Consider the following 25189-nt stretch of genomic DNA (forward strand, 5'->3'; position numbering starts at 1 on the left):
GCAGAATTGCAAAATATTGCAATAAAAGAGAATCAACTATTAGTACACTGTAATGTGGATGAATCTCAAAAACATTTGGCTGAGCAAAAGAAGCCAGACACAAAAGAGTATATACTGTATGATATTCATTTGAAACTCTAGAAAACACAAATCTATTGCCTAGGGCTAGGTAGAGATTGACTGGGATATAGTACCAAGAAATTTGCGAGGATGGTGGAAATGTTCTATATAGTGCTTATAAGGGTGTATACGCTTGTCAAAACTTATCAAAATGTGCCCCCAAAAGTGATGCATTTTATTGTATATACTAAACCTCAATAAAGTTTATTTAAAAAAAAAAAGAATTTGAGCTTGTTTAACCAGCTAATGGGATAGACTAGGGTGGACATTTCCTTGATTTTAGCTGTTACAATTCTGGGAAGAAGAAAAATTGGGTGTGGGTTGTAGAGGATATTATAATGAGAAAAGAGACTCTGATGATATAAGACCCTGGTGAGGGTTTACTCTTTAAGTGAAGGTTGAACCATGGCATGGACCTTGCCTAGGGCTGAAGGTGCAGGCTCTGGGATTCACACACAGGCAATGCTCGCCGGTTAGGGGATGCTGAGACCCTCAGCACAGTAGCATTGCTGTGTGGGCTCTTCAGAGCCTTTCTCCAGCCCCGTCTGGCTCAGAGTGGCATTGACAAAAGGGAAGTCAGTTCAGGCTGTGCTCACACCAGCATAGACCTCCCTCCCTGCCCTCAGCACTTTTCCTTCTTCTCCAAGGAGGAGGTCGCCTGTTCCAGCCTGGTGAGGAGACTCAGACTGCCAGATGCTGGGGCATCATGCATATCCCTCCTTCACGGGAAGGTAATTTCCTCCACCTGATCCAACCTCACCTGCCCTTTAGATCCTCTCAGACAAACCATTTACCCAATGAGTCTTAATAATTGATTGTTCTACTCTCAAGTCACAGTTTAACTTATTGCCTTTCAAGAAGTTATAAAAATTCCTGCTGACCGTTAAGAGGCTAGGGCTCAGGAACTGATTTGCTGAGGAGACAAAAGGAAGTCCCTCTCCTCCTCGAGCACTGAAAGACAGGAAACAGGTTGTGGGAGCAGGTGGCCTCAGTTCCAGCTGCTGCTGTGAAGTCCTGCCCCATGGCCTTCAACGACCTCCCGCAGCAGGTGGGGGGCATGGGCCGCTTCCAGAAGATCCAGTTCACTCTGCTGGTCCTCCCTCTGTTCCTGATATATTTGCACAGTACTCTGCAGAACTTCACTGCCGCCATTCCCACCCACCACTGCTGCCCGCCTGCCGACGCCAACCTCAGCAAGGTCGGGGAGCTGGAGGCCTGGCTGCCCCTAGACAGGCAGGGGCAGCCCAAGTCGTGCCTCCGCTTCACCTTCCCACAAAGGAGACCGCCCTTTCCCAATGGCACAGAGGCCAATGACACAGAGCCCTGACCAATGGCTGGATCTATGACAATGGCACCTTCCCTTCCACCATCGTGACTGAGGTGAGGATACCTGGGCCCCCCATGCCCCTTCCAACCCTGCGTCTCCATCTTACCATCCTCACACACAGATGCAGATAGTGTGACCCTGATCTGTGTTTGTCTGAATATAGGAAGACCCTGGAGCTATGAAGAGCTTTGTCCAAAATGTGGGTAAGAGAGCAGTGGTTGGAGTTGAGGACTTTCTGGTAGAGGAGATCAGGGAATTTCTTGAAGAAAGTTGCTCTCTGCCCTTGTGCCCCTACCAGAGAGAGACGCTGCTGTGGGAGTTTAATATTCTACTTTGGTTTTCCTTGTGGGGTTGGACAATTTCACAGGGTAGGAGGTGGGGAGGTGGTACAGAGGAAGGGAGAAAGAAGGTGTGCAGGTGGTGGAGGGCAAAGCAGGTATTCCTGAGTAGGGGATTCTGAGCTCAGAGTCCTAGAGACAAAAACAGTTTCCCGACTTCATCCAGAAATAGCTCTCAGCAGCTGGGGCTGGGAGATGGACAGCAGCCAAGGAACTGAGATGGGAAAGAGAAAACGGTTATGGGGGGGTCCTTTCATCTCTAGCAATTTAACACTCCTCCCCCCAAAGACACATCCCCAATTGTAGAGTCACCCTGGTCTGCTAAGTGGTTCATCTCGCTGAATTCTGCATTTTGTAGCTGTCGCATTGATCACGCTTTTAACATTTGTCTTTCGGTTGCAGGGAAGAGAAGCTCTCTCAAATCAGCTCATGGGGAAAGGGGGTATTACTGCAAGGACTCTGAGATTTCAGGGAATCCAGGGACAGGAAACAAAGTGTGTCCAGGCCTCACGGAGACTGGAACCAGGAATTAGAGCACCAGAGGCATCTCTCTACACTTACTCCATTCCTCTCTCCTTTTCAACACATTTTTTCTGTGAGCTCATCTTGCAAGATGACCACCAGTCCCAGCTCTGATCCATTACCTCTCAGATTTAGGGCCCACCACCAACCCAAACACTTCTGTGTATCTTAATTCAAATTCCTAGAAAAGGCTCTGATTGACTCAGTGCAACACACTGATGAGCCCTCACCCCCACCCCACAACTGGCTCCAGTGTCCACATTTCATTTAATCATCACGCTAAGGGACAATATAGTGAGATTCTGTGGCGCATTGCCTGTTAGTCAGGGCTGTGCAAAGAAGATGCCCTAAGAAAGGGCTGTAGCCAAGCATAGTCCCCAAACTTGCCTGATGCAGCATCTGTCTGAAACTGATAAAAAGTTAAGCCATACTGCCACTAGATAGACTCAGACACAGAAGCAGAAGGTGGCTAAGTATGGCTAGTGCTTCTTCCTCTGAGGCATGTAGGCATCATGTACCACCCCCTCCATGCATAGTGGAGAGGACTTTTTTCATTATTTGTTAGCCTTAACCCAAGTTCTGAAACAGCCTCATCCACCCATCTTAACTTGTATGTTATCAGTCCTTCCAGTTCTGCTTCCTCATTTCCCTTCTTAAAACTCTACACTCTGCTTTCCAAGGTCGACAATAATCCAGGAACTAACCTAGCTCTTGCACTTCTGTTCAAAACAGCAAGCAGTTTGTTCTAAAAGCTCAGATTTCTTGCCATCTAGAACAAAGAATCTGGATAACTGAACACCTTGGATTTTCTTCTAAAAGAAGACTTCTAGTAATCTCATCATTTTTTATTTCAATGACTGAAAAGACCAGATGTCCAGTTCTCCCATTCCCTGAGATGTATAGAGATGCCAAGTATAATCCAATCCTCTTCCAATAGGCACTGTGGATGGGACCATCATCCACCACCACAAGTGGGCATGGGCACTAAAGGCCTACATGCATCTCCACAGTCAGATTCCATTCATGCATTTCCATTAAAGTACTGGTAAAATTAATTCCCGGTCTGACGCAGCCCCATAATCTTTTTCAAATAAAAGCTATATCAGACAACACATAGGATTACAGAATTGCAGTTATTTGAATAAAACAGCAATAAAGTCCATTGCTCTTTGGAGAAAGTGCTCAATGCCAACATCTCAAATTTATATCATGTCGAGTTGGCATCCATGGGGTATTAAAAGTTATCCAGTAATAATTATATTCATCAATAAGGATTTCTCTCCAACCAAACCAAGATTATCAAGTAACTACACTTGAAGATGAATTCATTTGGATATATATGAACACATCTTAGGGGGCATTCTTTAACTTTCCTGGTGAGTACAACTCCTTTTCCTTTATTCTGTTAGGAAAAGAAACACCCATTTAAAAATTCACTCAAAAGTAGACAAAAATTAGCTCTTAATGGTAGAGGAAATGCCACATCTGTTTATCATTTCAGCTTAATTTTAAGGGCACATCCATCAGCAGTATGATTTTTCTGCAGGTTGTAGAGAGGTTTTACCCCACCTAGAGAGGAAATAATTTCAAAATGTGAATTTTTTCTTATAGATATTAAAAAGAGCAACAAAATTTAAACTATTAGTTGAGGTAACCGATTGCTGTTTATTTCAGGGTTGCAAATAACCACAACCCTCTCAAATTTGCTTATGGAAAGTTAACAGAAGGATGCAAGGGTATTTCACAGAACCCAGGGTCAAGAACTTGAGCCCAGCCTTATGAGGGACTGAGATCAGGTAGCTGAAGGAGACTCAGGTAGCTGGACTCTCCATCTCTGCTTCTCTGCTGCTGACTGAGCTCTTACCCTCACTTCTCTTTGACTAGATTACTTCAATCTTCTCTCCCTGCCCCTCTTCCCTCTCCATCTCTCTCTCTCTCTCCCCCCCCCCCCGGTCTCTCCCTCTCTCTCTCCCCTTCTCTCATGATTTCTCAACTCCACTTCTACATTGTTCCAAACTTGGCCCTCCCACCCCAACTTTAGGTGTCCTTACGAATCTTGTTTCTGAGTCACATTTCCAAATTTATAATAAAAAGAATCTGATTAGCTCAGTCCAGCTCTAGAGTCAAGTTTCTTCAGCTATGGCCAAGGCACAGGTTCAGGAGCCCTGAAGGAGGATGAGGGGTTAGTGCTCAGAGAAAGGGGAGTAGTCTTAGCAGGCACCCCAAAAGGCATCTTTTACCTGTTTTGAAATAACTTGATTCATTCTAGCCAGGAGAAGGTGATGAGAAAGATTGTGTGGCAGGGAGAGGGAGGCACACCTTATGTGCTGGTCCCAATCCAAGAGCCTCAGACCCACTAGGAGAGAGGGAGTGGGGCTTCCCTGGGGCCAGCCCAGCTCTCCTTGACCCCAGCTCTTCTTTCCTCACAGTGGGACCTCGTGTGCACACACAAGACCTTGCCTCAGCTGAGTCTGTCCATTTTCATGGCAGGGATGCTGGTTGGAAGCTTGATGTTTGGGACCTTGGCAGACAGGTCAGTGATAGACATAGCTGGATCAAGGAGCAAAGTCATGGGCCCTCTAGGCGAGACAGAGAGGGGAGACTAGCATCCCTGAGAATCTAGGGAGGTACACATGACTGATCCACCCAAGCCTGATCATGTCTGGAAAGTCTGCAGGAATCACGCAACAGTCCATCAGCACTTTCCAAGCCTCACTTCATTTCTATTACTCCTCACAATACCCTTGTGAAGCCAGCATGAGTGGTATTATTACCTGCATTTTACCAATGAGGTTGGTAAATGTTCAAAAATGTTAAATAACTTGTCCAAACTGTCTAGAAAGAACCCAAGTGGGCCGGCCCCATGGCTTAGTGGTTAAGTGCGCGTGCTCCGCTACTGGCGACCCGGGTTCAGATCCCGGGTGCACACCGACGCACTGCTTCTCCAGGCATGCTGAGGCCACGTCCCACATACAGCAACTAGAAGAATGTGCAACTATGACATACAACTATCTACTGGAGCTTTGGGGGGGGGGGAGGAAGGAGGAGGATTGGCAACAGATGTCAGCTCAGAGCCGGTCTTCCTCAGCAAAAAGAGGAGGAATAGCATGGATGTTAGCTCAGGGCTGATCTTCCTCACAAAAAAAAAAAGAAACCAAGAAAGTTATTAGTTGTTAAAATCCTGAGGAGTGGAATTGGAAAGAAAAGAACTTTTCATTTTTCATTATTATGTTGTTTGAACCTTTATGATAACTCATTACTTTTATAATTATAAAAAGTCAATATTTAATGTTTACTTTCTTTAAAAAAAAAGTACAGTCACGCAGCTAATAAGTGGAAATCCAGATTTCCTGACATCCTGAAGAAGTCACTTTCTACCACTTCTGCCTTGTATGTGACATGTGAGTGTCACAGAAACAAACACAGACCTAAGAATCAGTAAGAACTCGGAACAAGTCTCAGATCTACCACTAACTGTGTGTCCATGGGAAAGTTACACAACCTCTCTTAGGCTTGGTATTTCTGTCTATAAAATGGGAGCGATGATCCTAACCCCATAGGGTTAAATTAGTACCTGGAACTCGGTGTTGGTTACCCTAACCTTGACTATTTTCCAGGCCAAAGACCATAGAAAGCTTATGCGTTGGATAATAGGGTGGATAATGGGGTAGATAATTTTATAAGAATAAAATTTGCAAATATTAGAAATGTCATAGCGGTCCAAAGGTACACAAAATCAGCTTTATCATTCATAAAATGTAAGCCACAGTCACATCCACTTTGCAAAAGCATAAACTTTGCAAAGATTTTCCAAAAAACAGATCACATAAACCAAGCTCATAGACACAAAGAAGAGATTGGTTGTTGCCAGAGGCATGGGATGCGGGTTGGGCAAAATGAGTGAAGGGGATCAAAAGGTACAAACTTCCAGTTATAAAATAAATAAGTCATAAGGGTGTCATGTACAACATGGTGACTACAGTTAATAATAGTGTATTGCATATTTGGAAGTTGCTAAGAGAGTAGATCTTAGCACACACACAAAAAAATTTTGTGTAACTGTGTATGGCGACAGATTTTAAGTGGACTTATTGTGGTGATCATTTCACACTGTATACAAATATCGAATCATTATGTTGTACATCTGAAACTAGTATAATGTTATACGTCAATTATACTTCAATTTTTAAAAAAATCACAAAGGCCGTCTCCCGGGAGTGGTCTAACAGGAGTCACCATTGACCAACAGTCAAAGAATCAACCACACCCCAGAGCAGCAGTTACCAAACCTTGGGAGCTTGTTAAGAATCAGGATTCCAGCTTACCTTCCACATATTCAGCAGGCCTTGAGTGGGGCTCAGTCTTCTGAGTTGTTTTCAGCACACCCCTATGATTCTGATGAGAGGGTTTGGGCCACTCCCCTGAGGTGTGCTGGGATGTGTCAGGACCCTGGACAGCAGCAACGCAAGGCTCCTCTGGAGACCAGGGCCCCCAGATGCCAGCCCTCATCTTATTATTCCCCACCTCCTGTCTTAGCACCTAAACTCATGATCACATGTGGGCAGCCTCACAAGCATCTGTTAGATTTTCCAGGGCACCAAGGGTGAGATGGCAGGGATATAGGGCAGAGGAGGAAGCAATACATTCCCTGGACCCAGGTTTCTTCTCCTTCCATAGGCTGGGCCGCCAGAAGGTCCTGATCTGGACCTACCTGCAGTTAGCGGTGTCAGGGACCTGTGCTGCCTTTACACCCAACTTCTCAGGCTACTGCATTTGCCGTTTTCTCTTGGGCATGGCTATGAGTCCCATCAACACCACCTCACTGACATTGAGTGAGAGGGGATTGGGGGCTCATGGGGACTCCTGAATCAGTTCAGTGGACAAGGGGACCTGACAAATTCAGACTTTAGCTCCTTCCCTGAGTGCAAAGCTAAGTCCACCTGTCCCAGCCTGTCCTTGCCTATCAGGACATCTCCTGGAGTAGGCAGTTCCTGGGGCAGAAGGAAACTAAGATCATGGCCTCTTTGGTGGCTCTGATCATATGGGGCTAGAATTCATCCCAGGTATTCAGGGATCACTGAAAGGATGAACTGAGTGAAGACTCAGAGATTGGAGTGGGGTTGCTTAGAGAGGCCAATCAAATTGTGAGCCTTTAACTGAACATTCATTTATTCAACTCAATTTCAAAAGGCACTTAGTTTGTGTCAGCCCCTGTACTGGAGATATGGAAGTGAACAAGGACACTACCCACCACCAGAAAGAGTTAGCAGTCTAGTGGAGGAGACTGCCAAGCAGTTACAAATTGGTGTGCTAAAGGCTGGGATGAGGGCTATTCCGGGTGATGTGGGAGCCCAGAAGTGTGGTGTTCAATCAGGACCTAGCGAGCCAGGAAATCTCCTCAGAAGTGACATCTAAGCTCAGAACTGAGTGAAAAGTGAGGCAGAAAGAGAGAGGGAGTAAGGTTTGAGGGCAGAGTTCTAGACAAAAAGAATATAATATACAAGACCCAGAAGCCAAAGTGTGACCCATTGGAGGAAAAGAAAGTGGTGCAGGATGGCCTGAGGGCAGAGCTCACTCACCTCTATTTCCCAGGCCAAGCAAAGGGCATGGCATGGAGTTGTCAACCCTAAATGTTTGTTGAATTAAAATGAGTTGAAGGAAATGCAGAGGGTGTGGCTGTAGGTAGGTCAAAAGAGGTTTGGGGGAAGTGAGGAAATAAGAGTGTTGGGGTTGAGGACATTGAATAGGAACATGCCTGGGAATTCAGAGTCTTCCAGCCCATCCCTTGCTCTACACACACTGAACCAAGACAGGGATCAAACCACCCTTGCCTTACCTTCTGAGGGGCCTGGAGGTGCACAGAAGGACTGAACTCAAGAGAGGAGCTCTTCTGCTCTGATGTGAGGATCCTAGTCCATCTGGAACTGACCACCGCCTCCCACATACACACATACTCACACAGCCCTGACTTTGACCTGAGCTCTAATCTTCTCTCCAGGCCTGGAGTGGCTGCCCATCCATACCCGGCCATGTCTGGGCCTCCTCATCAGATTTGTCCCCAGCCTGGGCCATGTCTTTCTGGCTGGTGTGGCTTATGCCGTGCCTCAATGGCGCCATATGCAGCTGTTTCTCTCTTTGCCCTTCTTTGTCTTCTTCATCTACTCCAGGTGCGTGGGGCCTGAAAGTATGGTGGAGGGTTCACAATAAGTCACAGGTGGACAAAGAATCTCCTAGAACACCCCTTAATTCCCCCAAGTATCAAAGCAGGTCAAAGGAAAAAGAATCAATGCCCGGTTTGATAGGTGGGTAAGATCACAGCCCAGAGAGGGGCAGGACTTGTCCCAGGTATCCCAAGAAGTCAGTGGCAATCCTTGGAGGAGAACCCAGGGCTCCTAACTCCTAGCCCAGAATTCTTTCCATCCCTCCAAGGTATCTTCCTGCTCTGGTCTGTGCCCTTATCAGGCAGCCACAACTCTCTCTGCCAACCCAGGCTGAAGTCATACCCTCCCCTACTCCCCATCCACAGGTTCTTCATTGAGTCTGCCCTCTGGTACTCCTCCTCAGGTAGACTGGACCTCATCCTGAAGGCCCTTCAGAGAGTGGCCCAGATCAATGGGAAGCAGGAAGAGGGTGTCACCTGAATATGGAGGTGAGAACCCTGGGACCTTCTGTGATGCACCATCAGGGCTCTGGCTGCCCCCACCCTCACCCTAGAACCCAAGACATCTGGTGCCTCCCAGGTCAGGGAGTAGAGGGAGGGGTCCCTAGGGTAACTCAGGCCCTGGGTCCCATCTATCCAAGCAGCTGCTCCAGATGAGTCTACAGAAGGACCCGACCATGGGCCAAGCCCAGCCCTCAATGTTGCAGATGCTGCGCTTCCCTGCTGTTCGCCACCTCTTCATCTGCCTCATACCACTGTGGTAGGTCCATCCCCACTCAAGCAGGAGTCAAACAACTGATGGACAGATAAGCAGACTGAGAAAACAGGGCAGGCTTGCATGGGAAGAGGCTGAAGGAGGCCCCACAGCAAGTAGAGAAGGACGTGGGTGCTCTGGAGGCTCAGAGGGTTCCTCACCTCTCTAGGGAAAGCCCAGCTGTCTTTCAAACTGCAGAGTTCTTCCCTCCCCTCCCAAGAGCTCTGAGTTCAGCCAAGTGGCCCCACTGACCTTGGGGAAAACAAGAAGCAGCCACTGCCAGGAGGTCTGAGCTTCTGGCCCTAAGAGCTGTGTCATAGGCCCTCACATTTTCCTGAAGATGTCTGTGTTCTTCTTCTACTGCTGGGTAACAAATTACCATAAATTTAGCTGCACACATTTCTTATCTCACAGTTTCTGTGGGTCAGAAGTCCAGACACAGCTTAGCTTAGTCTTCTGCTTATGGTCTTATGAGGCTGAAACCAAGGTGTTAGATGGGCTCTGTTCTCATCTGGAGGCCTGACTGGGGAAGAAACCACTTCTATGCTCTCTCAGGTTGCTGCCTGAATTATTTTCCTTGCAGTTGTAGGACCAAGGGCCCCGGCTTCTTGCTGGCTGTTGGCTGGAGGTTGTCCTCAGTTTCTAGAGACTGCTGTAGCTAGGTCTGCTAGCAGTGGGTACCCTGGAGTCTATCTGCCACAATGTCTTCCTGAATATTGTGCAATGTGTCCCTGGCAATAGGGTCATTTGTAGCTGACAATGGTACAGCCCCGGTCTCACTTGATTTACGTTATTTCCATTATAGCTCTGAAGGAAAACTTATAAGTAATCCATGTTTATAAAGTGATAATAGGCAATAGGGATAAGCAAACAAAATATTTTAATGATTTTCTAGTCCTATATTCCAGAAATAACCACCATTAACGTACTGATACATGTCTGTCCAGACTTTTTACTGTTTTCACTTACAAGAAACACACACTAATTTATATTACACATAGTTACAAAAATGCAATCATACTCTTCCTATAGTTCAAGAGTATTTTGTCCTTAATATTTCACGAACATCTTTCCATATCAATAAATGTAGACCTGCACGGTTGACCCTGTTTTCTCACTGATTCCCCCTTCTCCAAGTGCGATCCACTCTCTTTGGCTGCGGCAGGGGCCTGGGAGAGCGATGAAGGCAGCAGGCTAGCGACACAAGCCAATTCCTGAAAGCCATCAGGAAAATGAAGACCCACCTGTTTCCAGTCCAGGTGGGCTCCGTGCATTGGTACTAAGAGATAGAAGAGGTGGGTCACTTCACAGGCATATGGTTTATTTGTGCTGGTTGCTCCCATGCGAGCAGTAGAAATAACAGACTGACTCTAGCTGTTCTGGAGCACACAATATAGGTTAACTATATTTCTTTTATCCACCACTCAAGCCCTCCACCATTTTATTTTATTCCTGTCCTCCACATAAACACCTTCCAAATTCCATCTCTTTCTCATCTCTTCTCTCTTCTCTTCTGGACACACACGTTAAAAAACATTGTCTCTTCCTCTTTATTATTCACGTCTCCAAGCATCTGCTCACCAGGTTTTTATGACTGTTATTGACAGAGATCATTATGTTTATCCAATTGTACTGACTGAATGTCTTCCCTTTCCAACAGCAAAACATCACACACAAAATATTGCCAAACATGCAAGAATCTCTTATGAATATTTACTGTACATATTATCTTTCCTGGTAGTTTCTCCATGTGTTATTACAATAAATTTTCCCCCAACCCCCTATCAGAACTCCACTTTTAAAGTCTACATAGTATTCCATAATTTCATAATTTATTTCACCAGTACCAGTTGTGGACATATAGTTTCTTTCCAGCTCTTCCCAATTATAAACAAGGCTATCATAAGTATCTATATGCATGCATCCCCGTGCATCTGTCTGATATCCCTTGGGATAAACCATAGAAGTGCAATTACTGGGCCAAAATTATGAAAATATGTAAGATTTTTCCACAGATATTGTCAATCTATTCTCTAGCAGAGTAATATTTTACTAAAGTGTAGAAGATACCTTCATTAACACTGAGTACTATTGCTCTGAGAAGCAGAAAATAGTATCTTGTTGTTTTAATTCACATTTATTTGATGCTGGAGGAAGTTGAACATTTTTTTGAAATGATTTTTATCTATTTATAATTTCTTTTTTAAAAAATTTCTTACTCCTACCCCTTGACCATTTTTTCCTTTTTATTGACTTGTAAGAATTCTCTTTTCGTTAAAGATACTAACCTGTTACCCCATATGATCAATATTTTTTGCATTTTAAAATCTTTTAAATTGACCGCTTTTTTAAAATAGAGACCTTTTACTGCGTTATATAATGATACCTACCCATTTTGTAAATTCAGCTACTGTGTTTCAGGTTACATTAGAAATATAGGGCCGGCCCCGCGGCTTAGCAGTTAGGTGCATGCGCTCCGCTGCCGGCGGCCCGGGTTTGGATCCCGGGCGCGCACCGACGCATCGCTTCTCCGGCCATGCTGAGGCCGCGTCCCACATACAGCAACTAGAAGGATGTGCAGCTATGACATACAACTATCTACTGGGGCTTTGGGGGGAAAAAAATAAATAAATAAAATTATAAAAAAAAAAAAGAAATATAATCTTCTCCTGAGTATAAATCTATTCACTTAGATTTTCTTCAAGCATGTTCATATTTGTTTGGGCTTTTATATTTTATCATAATCCATCTGAAATTTAGTTGAACATAAGGTAGGAAGGAGGATTCTTTTTTTTTTCCTAGATGAGTTAATTGTCCCAAACTCATTTGATGAATAGTCCAACCTTTCCTGGTTGGTATGAAACACCACCCCTATCACATACTGTTTCTGGACTATTCAGTACCATTGACTATTCAGTACCAATGCTAATACTATTCTGTTTAATTCTTTTTTTTTTTTTTGGTGAGGAAGATTAGCCCTGAGCTAACATCCATGCCCATCTTCCTCTACTTTATATGGGATGCCACCACAGCACGGCTTGACAAGCAATGCGTCCGTGCGCGCCCGGGATCAGAATCTGCAAACCCGAGGCCACCAAAACGGAGTGCGCACACCTAACCGTCGCGCCACTGGGCTGGCCCCTGTTTAATTCTTAATTATAGTGTGGCTCGTAAAGATTATCTTCTGTGGACAGCTTTTCACTGTGCCCTTCACCAACCTTGAGGCAGGACACAGCACTTCATCTCTAAAAAGCAAAGCTGCCCCACAAAGTGTCACTAAACATTGTAGATTTTATGAAGACTTCATGGGGAGATGGAAGAGATGCTTATGTCACATACCACACAGCGAAAAACTTAATAGGCATATCCGTTCCCCTTCAAATCCATCCTTGGCTAACAGCCATTGATTCTTGCCCTCTCTCTCCTGACTCTTCCTCCACGTAACCTCTAAAATCTCCTCCCGGAATTCATCTCTGGCTGTAAAAATGCATACATCACTCAGCAAAGCAAAACTCCTGCCATTACATGAATCTTTCTTTCTTAGAATTCATCAGTGGTTGGAGCATCCCTGGGGGATGGGTCTCTCACACGCATACTCCTCCAGTGCAATCAACTGTTCAAAGCATACACCTATCAGAAACAGGTCTCTTAGGGCAGGGAGTTGGGAGAGGGAAAAGGGGACCTATTGCAAAGTAAAAAAACATTATTTTCTCCTAGGTAATTCTAAAACATAGTCTAACATCTGATAGATAATATTCTGTCTTTTCGAATTAACGGAAGATTTTCTTATCTGCACCCAAAAGATAAAAAGCCCACTCACAGGGCTGACATAAGGCCTAAAGGAAAGAACAGATGTGAGAGAAGTTTGCCAGATGCAATTGCTATATAGATGTGGCTTGGCCATTACCCAAAGTGTATCCCCTCTGCTCTTGCCCTAGGTTTGCGAGCAACTTCAGCATCTATGGCTTGGCCATGAGTCTGCAAAGTTTTGAGATAAACATCTACATGATCCAGGTGCTCTTTGCAATTGCAGACTTCTCATTTTGTTTCCTGGGCTTTTTGGCCATCAAATCACTGAGGCGCAGGCCTACCCAAATGGCCTTCTTCCTGCTGTCAGGGATTTTGCCTTCTGGCCCATGCCATGATACCCCTGGGTGAGCATGTGCTCCATTCCTGCTCCTGTCCTAGTCCTTTCCCAGGCCCAGCCCTGAATCTGGCCCAAGCCGGCTACCTGGAAGGGTAGAAAAGACTCAAGTCTCCTTCAAACCTTTCCCAGCTTCATTTCCTCTCATCACCTTCATTTCCTTCCAGACCAGTTATTCCTCCACATCACGATGGCCACGCTAGGAAAAGGCTGCATGGCTGGCTCCATAAACTCCTCTCTGTCTACACAGGGGAGCTGTACCCCACAGTAATGTGGTGAGTGGGGTGTGCGGGAGGAGTCCTAAGACAGAACAATCAGGCTTTAGAGCCAGGTAGCTTCCAGTCAGAGAGGGCACAGAGGTCAGTCACTTATTTTTTAAGGCAAGACAGGAGGACAAAAAACATTAGAAATTAGGACAAATAAAGGACAAAAAGTAAGATGGTATCGATAACTCCAAATATATCCATCACCACAATAAATATAAATGGATTAAACATATCAGTTAAAAGGCAAAGGTATTCCAAGTTGATTTTTTTTTAATCTAGTTCATGTAGTTTACAAGAGACCCATCTAAAATGTTAGCACATGAAAATGTTAAATGTACAAAATGGAAAAAGATATACCAGGCAAATATTAACCAGAAGAAAGTAGGTAGACATACTAATAGGAGTCAAAATAGACTTTAAGACCAAAAAAAGTATAATGATTAACAATACGGTTCTGGTACATAACATAACTCATTACATAAGGTAATCCAAATGCTCAATTATCTTACCTGTAAATAAGTTAATATAATAATAATAATAATATATTAGTAGAAATAAATTCAATAGGGCCGGCTCCGTGGCTTGGCGATTAAGTGCTCGCGCTCTGATGCTGGCGGCCCAGGTTCGGATCCCGGGCTCGCCCTGAGGCACCACTTCTCTGTCCAACCCGAGGCCAAGTCCCACGTACAGCAACTAGAAGGATGTGAACCTATGACATGCAGCTATCTACTGGGGCTTTGGGGGGAAAAAAATGAATAAATAAAATTTAAAAAAAAAAAAAGAAAGAAATTCAATAGAAAATAAAGATATAAAAGAGAGGCTCAAACAAAATCTTGATCTTTGAAAATATCAATGAAATGGACAAATCTCTGGTAATGAAAACAAATAAAGGACAGGGGCCGGCCCGGTGGCACAAGCAGTTAAGTGCACGCACTTGGCTGCAGCAGCCTGGGGTTCGCAGGTTCAGATCCCAGTGCGCACCAACACACCACTCGTCAAGCCATGCTGTGGCGGCATCCCATAGAAAGTGGAGGAAGATGGGCATAGATGTTAGCCCAGGGCCAGTCTTCCTCAGCAAAAAGAGGAGGATTGGCAGATGTTAGCTCAGGGCCAATCTTCCTCACAAAAAAAAAATTTTTTTTAATTAAAAATAAAAAAATAAAGGACAGAAGACATGAACAAATATTAGGAATAAGAAAGAAACTGAACTACAGATCTAAAGTAATTATAAAGATGTAAAAAAAGTTATGAATAAATTATTCTGATAAATTTAAAATGTAGATGAAATTGACAAATTCCTAAAAAAAAGATAATATACAAAAACTAATTCTAGAATAAATTAAAAGTCTGAATTGTAAACTTTAAAATTTTGCCTCAGGCTGGCACGGTGGCTTAGCAGTTAAGTGCGTGCTTTCCGCTACTGGTGGCCCAGGGTTCGGATCCCGGGCGTGCACAGAAGCCCGCTTCTGCGGCCATGCTGAGGCCGCGTCCCACATACAGCAACTAGAAGGATGTGCAACTATAACATACAACTATCTACTGGGGCTTTGGGGGGAAAAAAAAAGGAGGAGGATTGGCGATAGATGTTAGCTCAGAGCTGGTCTTCCTCAGCAAAAAGAGGAGGATTAGCATGGATGTTAGCTCAGGGCTGATCTTCCTCACAAAAAAAAAAAAGAAATAAAATTTTGCCTCAAAGAAGACATCAGGCCCAGATAATAATACAGGTGAGTTCGACCACACTTTTAAGGAACAAAGCTTCCAAAGTTACACAAATGCTCCCGCAAAAAAGAGAAAAAGAGGGAATTATCTCAAATTCATTCTATGAAGCCAGTTGATACTGAAACCAAAGGAGGATAGTTGTGAAAGAAAGATTATGGGCCAATATCACTCATAATCAGATACAAAAATCCTAAATAAAATGTTATAAAAATGAATTCAGTGATGTATAAAAAAGATAATACAGGGGCTGGCCTGGTGGTGTAGTGGTTAGGTTAGTGCACTCCACTTCAGCAGCCTGGGGTTCACAGGTTCCAACACTGGGTGCGGACTGACGCATCGCTCATCAGGCCATGATGCAGCAGCATCCCATATACAAAATAGAGGAAGATGGACACACATGTTAGCTCAGAGCCAATCTTTCTCAGCAAACAGAGGAAGACTGGCAACAGATGTTAGCTCAAAGCCAATCTTCCTTACCAAAAAAAACAACAAAAGATAATACATTATGACCAAGTAGAGCTAATCTCAGGGAAGCAAGGGTAGTTTAACATTAGAAAATATATTGAGGGGCCGGCCCGGTGGCGCAAGTGGTTAAGTGCACGTGCTCCACTGCGGCGGCCCAGGGTTCGCAGGTTCGGATCCCGGGCGTGCACCGACGCAAGGCTTGTTAAGCGATGCTGTGGCAGTGTCCCACATAAAGTAGAGGAAGATGGGCATGGATGTTAGCCCAGGGCCAATCTTCCTCAAGAAAAAAGGGGAGAAGTGGCATTGGATGTTAGCTCAGGGCTAGTCCTCCTCACACACACACACACACAAAAAAAAAAAATATTGATATCACCAGACTAATAGATTATCACCTCAATAAAAGCAGGAAAATCTTTAATGAACAATAGCACATCCATTAGAAATAGTCTTGGTAAAACAGTAATCAAAGGAAATTTAATTTGACATGAAATATCTACCAAAAATCCACAGCAAATATTATTCTTAATGGTGAAACATTAGAAGCATTCTCTTAAACTTGGGAACAAGATCAATGTGCCCGCTGTCTCCTCTATTCAACATTATCCTGGAATGTGGTCTGTGCCTAGGATAAGAATAACAGATAACAGAATTAGGATCAAAAAGGAAAAATCGAAAGTGGTCACTATTTTCGGAGGATATAATTGCCTATGTACAAATCTAAAATTATTAAAAATAGTGAAGTTGGGGGCCGGCCAGGTGGCATAAGCAGTTAAGTGCGCGCTCTCCGCTGCGACGGCCCGGGGTTCCCTGGTTCGGATCCCAGACTCGCACTGGCGCGCTGCTTGTTAAGCCATGCTGTGGCAGCGTCCCATATAAAGTAGATGAAGATGGGCATGGATGTTAGCCCGGGGCCAATCTTCCTCAGCAAAAAAGAGGAGGGTTGGCATGGATGTTAGCTCAGGGCTGATCTTCCTCATAAAAAAATAAATAAATAAAAAATTAAAAAATAAAATAAAAATACTGAAAGTTTGGCAAGGCAGCTGGATACAAGGTCAATAAATAAAAAATCATTTGCATTCTCTACTCTGGTAAAAATTAGTTAGAAAGTTTAATTTCTTTTTAATTCCTGTATCAAGAAAATTTTTTAATTATATTGAGAAGTATCAAAGAAAGCCTAAATAAATGTACTATGTACATGGATAGGAATTCTCATAATATGCCAATTCGTAATTGACATAAGATGATATAAAAATGTCTATGGAGCCAGCCCTGATGGCCTACCAGTTAAAGTTTGGCGCACTCTGCTCTGGCAGCCCAGGTTCGGTTCCTGGGCATGGAAACACACCACTCATCTGTCAGTAGCCATACTGTGGCAGCGGCTCACATAGAACAACTAGAAGAAGTTACAACTACACACAACTACGTACTGGGGCTTTGCGGGGGAAAAAGGAAGAAAAAGGAGGAAGATTGGCAACAGATGTTAGCTTAGGGCAAATCTTCCCCTGGAAAAAAAAAGTGTAAATGATTCCAATACTGATTTATAAATTCAGTGAAATTCTGATCAAAATCCCAATGGATATTTCCAGGAAACTGGCAAGCAAATTCTAAAATGTATATAAAAGTGCTATGGGCCAAGAATAACTAAGGTGCTGCTTTAAAAAGAACAAGGTGGAAAGACTTGCCCTACCAGAAATAAAGATGTATTATAAACCCTTAGTATTAAATTGTAGTGATTAAGACAGTGGATGGTGGAGCAGGGAAAAGCAAATTGGTGAGTGGAAAAGAATAACAAGCCCAGAAACAGACCCACACATAGGAGAAACTTGCAGAAGAACCACTGCAGATAATTGGCTGAAACACGGACTGCCTAGTAGACAGTACAAAGACATCTACTCACCCAAATGGGAAATAAAGTGCAATCCATATTTCAACCTCAAACAAAAAATAATTTCCGCTGAAAAGGGGAGATTTCATAAGACATAAGGGTTAACCAAAAAAGGAATACTGATAAATTTTTCCACTTTGAGTTTTTTAAAATTCTGGCCACCTATTTCACTATAAATAAGGTGAAAAGAGTAAAAAAAAAAAAAAAGAATTAAAATGCAAGGATTAGTATCCAGAATTTATAAAGAACTTCTGGAAATCGATTAGGAAAAGGATTTCTATTTCCATTAAAATAACAAAATAACACCAAAAATAGCACCAAAACAGTACAAAGTATTTTTAAATATTCTTTAAAACACCAAAGAGCTGGAGCGATAGTAAGGAAAACGTAGGCCAACCATCTGAGGGAAATCAGGAACACAGGCAGGTAAGCAGAAAAGCTGAGCATCAAAGCCAACACTGTACCTAATGGGAAAAGTTATGTGCATTCTCTTTGACCTCAGAATCAACTGTTTAACACAGTACTGGGAGTTCTGGCCAACATTGCCTACTAGGAAAGAAAAAGAAATAAGAAATTTAAAAGAGAAAAGTTTAAAATGTCATTCTTTATAGAGAATATGATCATCTACCTAGAAAAGCCAATGAAATCAATAAAAAAGTAAAACTAATAAGGATGCCCGATACAAAACCAAATTACCAAAATATCAATAGTAATAATCTAGAAGCCATAATCTAGAAAATAATCTAGAAAATCTTTGAAAATTAAGATTCCATTTACAATAACACCAACAGCTAGTTATTACTAGAGAATTAACAAAGTACACCCAAGATTTCCATGGAGAAAATTTTTGAAACTTTTTTAAGATCATGAAGATTATCTGAGTAAATGGAGAGACATTCCACACTCTTGTTTAGAATGCCATAATATTATAAAGATGTCCATCCTCCCCAAGTTAATTTATAGAAATTCAATGCAACCTAATCAGAATTTCAGTTGCATTATTTTTTAGGAACTCCAAAAAGTTACTCTAAACTTTATATGGAAAAATAAAGGACCACAATTGCTAAGTCAGTTTTGAAACAGAAAAGCAAAGAGGAGAGACTCACTTTACCATCTATTAAGACATAAAACAAAACCATAGTATGTCTATGGCTTTCTTGATGCAAGATGAGACAAACAGAATTGAAAAGAGGGCTTCAAGATAGATAGATATAGATAGATAGATAGATAGATAGATAGATAGATAGATAGATAGATAGATAGGTATGCCATATATACATATGGCAACTATATCAATTTGATTCTATCGAAAACGATTTCTGCTTATTGAAGGACACGCTGGACAATTTTAAAAGACGGATGAGAGATTGGGAGGAGATATTTGCAACATTTAACACTAAGTTCTAATATTAAGAATATACATGAAACTCTTACAAGTCAGCAAGAAAAAGAAGGAAGCCTAGTAGAAACATGGGCAAAGAAAATGAACAGGAGTTTTACAAACAAGGAAACCCAAAAGGTTAGCAACCACATGAAGAATGAGATCATCACTTTGCACACATTAAACTGGCAACATTAAAAAGCTGGATAACGCCAAGTGTTGGCGGCCACACCAAGAAGTATACAGGATCCCTAAATCCCCCCATGGCCCACATGCACTACCATTGGGAGTGAAAGCTGGTGATGCCATTCTGGAGAGCAACTGGCAACATACACACACACACACACACACACACACACACACACACGCATACACTGTGACCCAGCAATTCCCTTCCTGGGTTCCTGGGCCTGTATCTCAGAGAACTTCTCCCAAAGGCTCCTACAGATTCATATACAAAGACATTCACTGCAGTGTGGTTTGAGTTCATGGGTGGTGGTGGTGGCAATCTAGATGTTTCAGTGTCCTACAGAGAGACATGCTGTGGAGTACTATGCAGCAGCAGGTAAACACGTCAGCATGGACATATCTTTAAAACAGAGTGCTGAATGAAATGAGAAACAGAATGAGATCTATCACCTATACCATTTAGGTAAATTCAAATATTTGCACACAAAACAATACACACTTTACAAGAACATATACAAATAAAAGAGCGCACATCAAACACAACAGAGTAGTTGACTTTGCAGGGAGGGGATTAGGTGTGGTAATGGTGATAAAGAGGAATAAATAATTAAGGGAGGGAAATAAAGAGGCATTGCAAGGACAAATGATACTAGAGGGTCATGAACTGAGGATTATGATTAACTCAACCGTCTGCACCTGAGGTCAAAAAAAAAATGTAGAAAAAGAGAGAGTGACTGGGTAGCTACTTTAGATAAGATGATCAGGGTAATCAGGTAGGTCTCCTTGTAAACATCAAAGGTAAACAATAAGTCTGGAGGCCTTAATGAGGCAACAAAGGGCAGGCACAAGATAAAGAACTGAGGTAGGCAGGGACCAAACACATAGTGATATACGAGGAGGTCAGATTTTATTCTAGTACCAGGAGACATCACTGGGTGGTTTGAAGCAAAGCGTGAAAAGATCTGAGTTACAGTTGTAAAAGATCATTTTGGCTTCCTCGTGGAGAATAGGCTGGGGTTAGAGGGCCAGGGCCAAGATTAGAAATGGGAAGACTAATCAGGAGGCTACTGCCATCAGACCAGCAAGGGATGAAAATGGCTTGGCGTGAACCACTGGGCACTGGTCGTGGAGATGGAGAAAAGGGGATTGACTCTGAATGTGTTTGGGAGGAAGAGCCATCCAAATTCATATTTTGGATGTGGGGAAATAAGAGAACAGGAGGCATCAAGGGTAATTACTAGATGCCTGAGGTTGAGCAACTGGGTGGTTAGAAGTGCCATGTGCCAGGATGGGGAAGTCTGGGGGAGGAGCAGACTTGGAGGTAGAAATGAAGAGTTTCTCGACCACATAAAATTTGAGGGGCCTTTTAGACATCCATTTGAAGACACCGAATAGGAGGCTGGATATGTAGTCTGGAGCTCAGGGGAGAGGTTGGTTGGGGACTTGTTCACAGTCACAGAGCAGGCTCGAATTGGGACTGGAACACTTGCTCCCTGGTTCTGAAGCCGTTTGCTTCCCCCTTCCCTTTTAGCCAAGGTAAGTGCAAGCATTCGGCCCTGTAGGGAGTGTGAAAAGAGGATGCACTGGTGGCAGGCAGAGTTAGGGCACTCACAAGCTCCACTGGCCTCACCAAGGTGCTCGTCCTCCCTACAGGCAGAGAGGTCAGAGCACGACAATGATCTTGGCCAACATAGGCAGCACATTGAGCCCCCTGGTGGGCATGACCGCTGAGCTCCACTCCTCCCTGCCTTTTCTCATCTATGGAGCAGTCCCTGTGGCTGCCTGCCCCACCATTGTCCTCCTGCCGGAGACTATGGGCCAGCCACTGCCCTACACAGAACAGGACCTGGAGAGAAGGTGGGCTGCACCCTCCCCTACCCTCCCCACCCTCAGAGCTATAAGGAGCTCACAGCTCCTTGATCCAGCCCCATTTGACAAAAAAGGCCAGACCCAGGGGAGGGCAGGGACTTATCTAAGGTCATTCAGCTGATCTCAGGCAGAGCCAAGGCGAGAATCCAGGCCTCCTGCTTCCTGGGCCTCCTGGCTCCTGTTCTCACAGATAGACTGAGTCCCTTGGAATCCTCCCTGGGTCTCTCTGCTCTTGGAAACCGGCGGTTTGGACATAAGGTGGGACAGCTGAGCACAGACACCTAGAAAGAATGCCCTCACTCTACTCCTGAATGGGCTTCTCCTTCCCCCATAGGTGGAAAGAGAAATTGGGGCAGAGGCAGGAGGAGCAGCAGATGGTTCTGCTCCAGGCCTCCTGAGGACTGAGAAGGGGCAGAGGGTAGAGGGAAGCAGCCCCTGCATCTCGGGGATATCCACACCAAGAGGAGGAATGGAGAAATGGCAGCCAGGGGAGGACAGAAGGGACCTCTCTTGGGCCTTCAAGAAATACTTCCCCTGGGCCCTCCACTCCTAGCCAGACCCACTCAAGACTGTTTCATTAAAAGTGACCAAGCGCAACTTCTCCTCTTGTTCCCCTCTGGCCCAAACACAGTGGCTACTCCACATCCACCAACCTTTGGTTCAAAAACTCATGCAGTGATTGTCCGTGTAGAAAATCCAACGGAATCTACACAAACGTTACTACAACCAAAACATGAGTTTTGCAAGGTTGCGGGTTACAAGATCAATATTTTAAAAGAATTGTATTTCTATATATTAGCAATATACAACTGGAAATTGAAATTCAAAAAAAACAACACAGCTTACAGCAGCATCAAAAATTTGAAATATACGGGGGCCGGCCTGGTGGCGCAAGCAGTTAAGTGCGCGCGCTCCGCTGCGGCGGCCCGGGGTTTGCTGGTTCGGATCCCGGGCGCGCACCGACGCACTGCTTGGTAAGCCATGCTGTGGCGGCGTCCCATATAAAGTGGAGGAAGATAGGCACAGATGTTAGCCCAGGGCCGTCTTCCTCAGCAAAAAAAGAGGAGAATTGGCGGATGTTAGCTCAGGGCTGATCTCCTCACAAAAAAAAAAAAAAAATTTGAAATATACGGAGACAGTAAAAAGATAGTGGTTGCCAGAGGTTGGAGGGAGTGAGGAGGGACAAATAGGTGGAGCACAGAGGATTTTTAGGGGATTTTTAGGGCAGGAAAACTATTCTGTATGATACTATAGTGTCGTTATGTGTGTCAAAATGCTCAATAACCTACAAGGTAAGTATTATTATTATCCTCAGGCTGAGGAATGTTCTGAGACAAAGCTCAGAAACAGCAGAGCCTATACTTGAACCCAGACAGTTGAACTGACAGCAGAATTCATGCATGTGTGCATACACACACACACACCCGTGCTCCCACCTTCCTTGCCATTTTTCTCTGCCCCCTTCAAGGCTTTCTTATAGTTACAGTGAAAAACCTTATGCATCTTGCTCCCTCCCACCCACTCCCTATTCTGTCTTTCCTGGAAGTGGAGAAGAATCTGAAATGAAGGCAGCCAATCAGGAGGCTTTGAAACTCTTCCCCTGAGGCAGGTGCAAACACCTGGAAATAAAGGAGAAAAGAGGAATGGAGAGAAGCATGCTGGTGCAGCAAACAATAGTCTCTGCCCTCCAGGCTGGGTCCTGGCCACAGGACCAGCGTGCCACCTCACACCTGGGTTCTTCTCCAGGAAGTCCAGCCTCCCATCTAACCTAAGCTTTCCTGCTGGTTTCTGGGATTCTTCTGTGATCTGCCTCCAGCCAGCCCAGGGCTGGCAGCGATGAGGTCTAAGAAGGCAAAACAGCCACGGGGTTCGCTGATATCGGGTCTCATATCTCCATGCCTCAGGCGGTTTCTCCTCCTCAACCCCTGCCTGCCTCTCCTGGGCTGGCAGGAACCAGTACTGATGGGGAGCCCACGTGATAGAGGGATGGAGGATGGCATGATCTGCAGTCCAGAAAAGAATCTCGGATTCCTGGTCCCTGCACTAGTTCTGGGCATGGGGGTGGTGGAGGCCATGAGGGGCTCTGGCAGTGTCTGCAGAGCAGCAGAAGCGGGTGGATGCAAGGTGTGGCTGCCCAGCCAGGACAGCTAACAGCTCATTCACGCCCATCGGCCCACCCAAGGCCTGCATTGGCCCCTTCCTAGGCTAATGGGATTCTACCCTGGACTCTCCTGCAGCATCCAGAGACAGGCACACATTGCCCCAGCCCCAAGTGGGGGGAGGGAGAGGGCTGGCAGGACCCACACCTGGCTCTGCAGGGTCAGGAACAAACGTGCCACCGCAGACCCAATGCGCAGGTACCCGCCGGAATCCCCTGGCCCTGGTTTCTAGACCCGCCCTTCTTCTCTGCCCTGATCCCGCCCCTTAGCCTTGGCCGTGCCCCCTGACTTCTGGCCCCGCCCCCTGATTCGTTGAGCCTAGTCTACAGAGCCTGGCCCCGCCTCTCAGCCTGGGAGCTCCCCCTGAGACCCGGTCCCCAGGTTCGATCTCAAGGCCTGGATAATCTCGACCTACGTCAGCTGGGAAGGTGGGGACCTGCTCGGCCTTCTTCAGTTTCTCCACCTGCTGCACCCTCCCCTTCCCGATCGGATGACTGGTTCGGACTGTCCTCACCTGAATGAGCCAGGTGAGTGCCCCTCCCCCATGCAGCCCCGCCCCTACGCCCCATGCCCCTCCTCTCTCTGGCCCTCACCTCCATCCCAACCCACCACGCACCACCCCCAAACCAGGGTTTCTGTCCACTATGTCACTAATCCTGCCAAATTCCTGGGGGACAAGGCCCGTACTCCCATTTTGCAGGCCAGGAACAGCCTGTCCAGCCCACTGCCACTCCCCTGGGCCAGGCCTCCACCCGGCTCTTTCTCCCTGGACCATCGAAGTGGTGGCCCTGTCCAGCTGATCCTCCTACGGTCCCAGAAGGATTGTTGAGTCGCTCTCAGCCTGCAGTCCAGGGCTGGGACTGGAGTGAAGAGCACTTGTTCTCACCTCTCGTGCCTCCCCGTAATCCCAGCCCTGCCTGGACCCTGTCTTTAAAGTTGGATATTTTGTTCATCGTGGCTTGGTTTGTTTGCATTAATTTTGATTTTTTTTATAAATATTGCATTAAGACATTACATATCCTGGTTACTGAGTTTTTCTGCACCCCCTTAAATTTTGCACCTGGGGCAAGTGCTTCACTCGCCTCACCCCTGTCCCAGCCCTGCCCTGCACACACACCTGCCTCGGCTGTTCACTGTCCAAGGGATGTCCAGGGACTTCATGATCTGGCCCCTGCCAAGGTCTCTGTGCTCCTCTCTCTGTACGCAGTGTCCCATGCCCCAGTCCTTTGTACAATCTCATCATCTTTATCTTGTGGAAATCTGATGGTTTGTTTACTGTTACTGGAAGAAGGTACAGTAGGACAAAGTCCTTGGGGCAGGCGAGTGCTCAGCATGTTCTAAGGACAGAGAGGCCAGTGTGGCTGGGGCAGAGCAGGAGGCAGTGGGAAGAAATGATGTCAAGCGGGAAGCAGAGGCTGGTCACACAGGCCCTTGCAGGTCGTTATAAGGTTTCCAGCTTTACTCTGAGAAGGATGGGAAGTTGTTAGAGCACATTGAATGGAGGAGGGACATAATTTGACTTATATGTCACAGAACAGGGAGACCAGTGTGGAGGCAGTAATCCAGGTGAGATGACACTGGCCAAGACCAAAGTGGCTGCACCCTAAATATCTTTAAGGAAGAGACAACAAGATTTTCTAATGAATTAGATTTGAGAGAGAAAGAACGGAGTCAAGGGTGATTCCAAGGTTTGGGGCCTGAGCTACTGGAAGGACAGGGTTGCCATCTACAGAGATGGGCAAGACTGCAGATAGAGCAGGTTTGGGGTTTGGGATGAGTCATGTCTGAGATGATTCTAGATATCCAAGTGGAGCTGGCAGGCAGCAATAATGACAGTGATAATAATCATAGCTCCAGCCATGGTGCTCAATTGGAGCCGGGCACTCTTCCA

At 45.1% G+C, this 25189-nt stretch overlaps 1 pseudogene; it reads left to right on the plus strand.

The window, feature by feature from the left end:
* The first annotated feature begins 1141 nt into the window (after positions 1–1141).
* On the plus strand, positions 1142–21537 carry LOC131395509 (solute carrier family 22 member 6-like; annotated as a pseudogene).
* Positions 21538–25189: the final 3652 nt, after the last annotated feature.

Source organism: Diceros bicornis, chromosome 31, assembly GCF_020826845.1.
Source record: "Diceros bicornis minor isolate mBicDic1 chromosome 31, mDicBic1.mat.cur, whole genome shotgun sequence".
NCBI lineage: Eukaryota > Metazoa > Chordata > Mammalia > Perissodactyla > Rhinocerotidae > Diceros > Diceros bicornis.